Source organism: Camellia sinensis, unplaced genomic scaffold (genome assembly GCF_055761805.1).
Source record: "Camellia sinensis isolate YWXY unplaced genomic scaffold, ASM5576180v1 Unanchor1, whole genome shotgun sequence".
Taxonomy (NCBI): domain Eukaryota; kingdom Viridiplantae; phylum Streptophyta; class Magnoliopsida; order Ericales; family Theaceae; genus Camellia; species Camellia sinensis.
The window spans coordinates 35638581-35644836 of NW_028128987.1; positions in this window are offsets into that span (position 1 = coordinate 35638581).

The window sequence follows — 6256 nt, forward strand, 5'->3', positions numbered from 1 at the left end:
ATAAAAATAAAAATAAAAATGAAAGTAGCAGAAAATTAAATATGGAAGTACAATCCAGAAGCCACTCTACCTTAACGACCTATTTGGAAATTAAATAAAAAAGGAAGTCTAATAGAAAAGTAAATTGAATAAAAATGGAAGTAGAATAAAAATAAAATGAAAGTTGCATAAAATTAAAAATGGAAGTTCAATCCAGAAATCACTATACCTTAGCGATCTATTTGGAAATTAAATAAAAAAGGAAGTTTAATAGGAAAGTAAATTGAATTAAAATGGGAGTAGAATAAAAATAAAAATGAATGTTGCATAAAATTAAAAATGGAAGTTCAATGCAGAAACCACTATACCTTAACGATCTATTTGGAAATTAAATAAAAAAGGAAGTTTAACAGAAAAGTAAATTGAATAAAAATGGAAGTTGAATAAAAATAAAAATGGAAGTTGCAGAAAATTAAATATGGAAGTTCAATCCAGAAACCACTATACCTTAACGATCTATTTTGAAATTATATAAAAAATGAAGTTTAATAGGAAAGTAAATCGAATTAAAATGGAAGTTGAATAAAAATAAAAATGAAAGTTGCAGAAAATTAAATGTGGAAGTTCAATCCAGAAACCATTATACTTTAGCGATCTATTTGGAAATTAAATAAAAAAGGAAGTTTAATAGAAAAGTAAATTGAATAAAAATGGAAGTTGAATAAAAATAAAAATGAAAGTTGCATAAAATTAAAAATGGAAGTTCAATCCAAAAACCACTATACCTTAACGATCTATTTGGAAATTAAATAAAAAAGAAAGTTGAGTAGAAAAGAATCTTGAATAAAAAAGGAAGTTAAATAAAAATAAAAATGGAAGTTGTAGAAAATAAAAAATGGAAGTTCATTCCAGAAACCACTATACCTTAACGATCTATTTGGAAATTAAATAAAAAAGGAAGTTTAATAGAAAGGTAAAATGATTAAAAATGGAAGTAAAATAAAAATAAAAATGAAAGTTGCATAAAATTAAAAATGGAAGTTTAATACCGAAACAACTATACCTTAACGATCTACATGGAAATTAAATAAAAAAGGAAGTTTAATAGAAAAGTAAATTGAATAAAAATGGAAGTTGAATAAAAATAAAAATGAAAGTTGCAGAAAATTAAAAATGGATGTTCATTCCAGAAACCACTATACTTTAACGGTCTATTCGGAAATTAAATAAAAAATGAAGTTTAATAGAAAAGTAAATTAAATAAAAATGGAAGTTGAATAAAAATAAAAATGGAAGTTGCAGAAAATTAAATATGGAAGTTCAATTCAAAAACCACTATACCTTAACGATCTATTTGCAAATTAAATAAAAAATGTAGTTTAATAGAAAAGTAAATTGAATTAAAATGGAAGTAGAATAAAAATAAAAATAAAAATGAAAGTAGCAGAAAATTAAATATGGAAGTACAATCCAGAAGCCACTCTACCTTAACGACCTATTTGGAAATTAAATAAAAAAGGAAGTCTAATAGAAAAGTAAATTGAATAAAAATGGAAGTAGAATAAAAATAAAATGAAAGTTACATAAAATTAAAAATGGAAGTTCAATCCAGAAACTACTATACCTTAGCGATCTATTTGGAAATTAAATAAAAAAGGAAGTTTAATAGGAAAGTAAATTGAATTAAAATGGGAGTAGAATAAAAATAAAAATGAATGTTGCATAAAATTAAAAATGGAAGTTCAATGCAGAAACCACTATACCTTAACGATCTATTTGGAAATTAAATAAAAAAGGAAGTTTAACAGAAAAGTAAATTGAATAAAAATGGAAGTTGAATAAAAATAAAAATGAAAGTTGCAGAAAATTAAACAAGGAAGTTCAATCCAGAAACCACTTTACCTTAACGATCTATTTGGAAATTAAATAAAAAAGGAAGTTTAATTGAAAAGTAAATTGAATAAAAATGGAAGTTGAATATAAAAAAAAAAGAAAGTTGTAGAAAATTAAAAGCGGTAGTTCAATCCCGAAACCACTATACCTTAACGATCTCTTTGCAAATTAAATAAAATAGGAAGTTGAGTAGAAAAGAAACTTGAAAAAAAACGTAAGTTGAATAAAAATAAAAATCGAAGTTCCACAAAATTAAAAATGGAAGTTCAATGCAGAAACCACTATACCTTAACGATCTACTTGGAAATTAAATAAAAAAGGAAGTTTAATAGAAAAGTAAATTGAATAAAAATGGAAGTTGAATGAAAATAAAAATGGAAGTTGCAGAAAATTAAATACGGAAGTTCAATCCAGAAACCACTATACCTTAACGATCTATTTGGAAATTATATAAAAAATGAAGTTTAATAGGAAAGTAAATTGAATTAAAATGGAAGTTGAATAAAAATAAAAATGAAAGTTACAGAAAATTAAATGTGGAAGTTCAATCCAGAAACCACTATACCTTAGCGATCTATTTGGAAATTAAATAAAAATGGAAGTTGAATAAAAATAAAAATGAAAGTTGCATAAAATTAAAAATGGAAGTTCAATCCAAAAACCACTATACCTTAACGATCTACGTGGAAATTAAATAAAAAAGAAAGTTGAGCAGAAAAGAATCTTGAATAAAAAAGGAAGTTAAATAAAAATAAAAATGGAAGTTCAGAAAATTAAAAATGGAAATTCATTCCAGAAACCACTATACCTTAACAATCTGCATGGAAATTAAATAAAAAAGGAAGTTTAATAGAAAAGTAAAATGATTAGAAATGGAAGTAAAATAAAAATAAAAATGAAAGTTGCATAAAATTAAAAATGGAAGTTCAATCCAGAAACCACTATACCTTAACGATCTACTTGGAAATTAAATAAAAAAGGAAGTTTAATAGAAAAGTAAATTGAATAAAAATGGAAGTTGCAGAAAATTAAATATGGAAGTTCAATCCAGAAACCACTAGACCTTAACGATCTATTTGGAAATTATATAAAAAATGAAGTTTAATAGGAAAGTAAATTGAATTAAAATGGAAGTTGAATAAAAATAAAAATGAAAGTTGCAGAAAATTAAATGTGGAAGTTCAATCCAGAAACCACTATACCTTAGCGATCTATTTGGAAATTAAATAAAAATGGACGTTTAATAGAAAAGTAAATTGAATAAAAATGGAAGTTGAATAAAAATAAAAATGAAAGTTGCATAAAATTAAAAATGGAAGTTCAATCCAAAAACCACTATACCCTAACGATCTATGTGGAAATTATATAAAAAAGAAAGTTGAGCAGAAAAGAATCTTGAATAAAAAAGGAAGTTAAGTAAAAATAAAAATGGAAGTTCAGAAAATTCAAAATGGAAATTCATTCCAGAAACCACTGTACCTTAACGATCTATTTGCAAATTAAATAAAAAAGGAAGTTTAATAGAAATGTAAAATGATTAGAAATGGAAGTAAAATAAAAATAAAAATGAAAGTTGCATAAAATTAAAAATGGAAGTTCAATCCAGAAACCACTATACCTTAACGATCGATTTGGAAATTAAATAAAAAAGGAAGTTTAATAGAAAAGTAAATTGAATAAAACTGGAAGTTGAATAAAAATAAAAATGAAAGTTGCATAAAATTAAAAATGGAAGTTCAATCCAGAAACCACTATACCTTAACGATCTACTTGGAAATTAAATAGAAAAGGAAGTTTAATAGAAAAGTAAATTGAATAAAAATGGAAGTTGAATAAAAATAAAAATGACAGTTGCAGAAAATTAAAAATGGATGTTAATTCCAGAAGCCACTATACTTTAACGGTCTATTTGGAAATTAAATAATAAAGGAAGTTTAATAGAAAAGTAAATTAAATAAAAATGGAAGTTGAATAAAAATAAAAATGGAAGTTCAATTCAGAAACCACTATACCTTAACGATCTACATGGAAATTAAATAAAAAATGTAGTTTAATAGAAAAGTAAATTGAATTAAAATGGAAGTAAAATAAAAATAAAAATGAAAGTTGCAGAAAATTAAAAATGGAAGTTCAATCCAGAAATCACTATACCTTAACGACCTGTTTGGAAATTAAATAAAAAAGGAAGTTTAATGGAAAAGTAAATTGAATAAAAATGGAAGTAGAATAAAAATAAAAATGAAAGTTGCATAAAATGAAAAATGGAAGTTCAATAGAGAAACCACTATACCTTAGCGATCTATTTGGAAATTAAATAAAAAAGGTAGGTTAATAAAAAAGTAAATTGAATTAAAATGGAAGTTGAGCAAAAATAAAAATGAAAGTTGAATAAAATTAAAAATGGAAGTTCAATTCAAAAACCACTATACCTTAACCATCTATTTGGATATTAAATAAAAAAGGAAGTTGATTAGAAAAGAGACTTGAATAAAAAAGGAAGATAAATAAAAATAAAAATGGAAGTTGCAGAAAATTAAAAATGGATGTTCATTCCAGAAACCACTATACCTTAACGATCTATTTGGAAATTAAATAAAAAAGGAAGTTTAATAGAAAAGTAAATTAAATAAAAATGAAAGTTGAATAAAAATAAAAATGGAAGTTGCAGAAAATTAAATATGGAAGTTCAATCCAGAAACCACTATACCTTAACGATCTATTTGGAAATTAAATAAAAAGGAAGTTTAATAGAAAAGTAAATTGAATTAAAATTGAAGTAAAATAAAAATAAAAATGAAAGTTGCAGAAAATTAAATATGGAACTTTAATCCAGAAACCACTATACCTTAACGATCTATTTGGAAATTAAATAAAAAATGAAGTTTAATAGGAAAGTAAATTGAATTAAAATGGAAGTTAAATAAAAATAAAATTGAAAGTTGCAGAAAATTAAATGTGGAAGTTCAATCCAGAAACCACTATACCTTAGCGATCTATTTGGAAATTATATAAAAATGGAATTTTAATATAAAAGTAAATTGAATAAAAATGGAAGTTGAATAAAAATAAAAATGAAAGTTGCATAAAATTAAAAATGGAAGTTCAATCCAAAAACCACTATACCCTAACGATCTATGTGGAAATTAAATAAAAAAGAAAGTTGAGCAGAAAAGAATCTTGAATAAAAAAGGAAGTTAAGTAAAAATAAAAATGGAAGTTCAGAAAATTAAAAATGGAAATTCATTCCAGAAACCACTGTACCTTAACGATCTATTTGGAAATTAAATAAAAAAGGAAGTAAAATAAAAATAAAAATGAAAGTTGCATAAAATTAAAAATGGAAGTTCAATCCAGAAACCACTATACCATAACGATCTACTTGGAAATTAAATAGAAAACGAAGTTTAATAGAAAAGTAAATTGAATAAAAATGGAAGTTGAATAAAAATAAAAATGACAGTTGCAGAAAATTAAAAATGGATGTTAATTCCAGAAACCGCTATACTTTAACGGTTTATTTGGAAATTAAATAAAAAAGGAAGTTTAATAGAAAAGTAAATTAAATAAAAATAGAAGTTGAATAAAAATAAAAATGGAAGTTCAATTCAGAAACCACTATACCTTAACGATCTACTTGGAAATTAAATAAAAAATGTAGTTTAATAGAAAAGTAAATTGAATTAAAATGGAAGTAGAATAAAAATAAAAATGAAAGTTGCAGAAAATTAAAAATGGAAGTTCAATCCAGAAATCACTATACCTTAACGACCTGTTTGGAAATTAAATAAAAAAGGAAGTTTAATGGAAAAGTAAATTGAATAAAAATGGAAGTAGAATAAAAATAAAAATGAAAGTTGCATAAAATGAAAAATGGAAGTTCAGTACAGAAAGCACTATACCTGAGCGATCTATTTGGAAATTAAATAAAAAAGGTAGGTTAACGAAAAAGTAAATTGAATTAAAATGGAAGTTGAGCAAAAATAAAAATGAAAGTTGAATAAAATTAAAAATGGAAGTTCAATTCAAAAACCACTATACCTTAACCATCTATTTGGAAATTAAATAAAAAAGGAAGTTGAGTAGAAAAGAGACTTGAATAAAAAAGGAAGTTAAATAAAAATAAAAATAAAAATAAAAGTTGCAGAAAATTAAAAATGGATGTTCATTCCAGAAACCACTATACCTTAACGATCTATTTGGAAATTAAATAAAAAAGGAAGTTTAATAGAAAAGTAAATTAAATAAAAATGGAAGTTGAATAAAAATAAAAATGGAAGTTGCAGAAAATTAAATATGGTAGTTCAATCCAGAAACCACTATACCTTAACGATCTATTTGGAAATTAAATAAAAAGGAAGTTTAATAGAAAAGTAAATTGAATTAA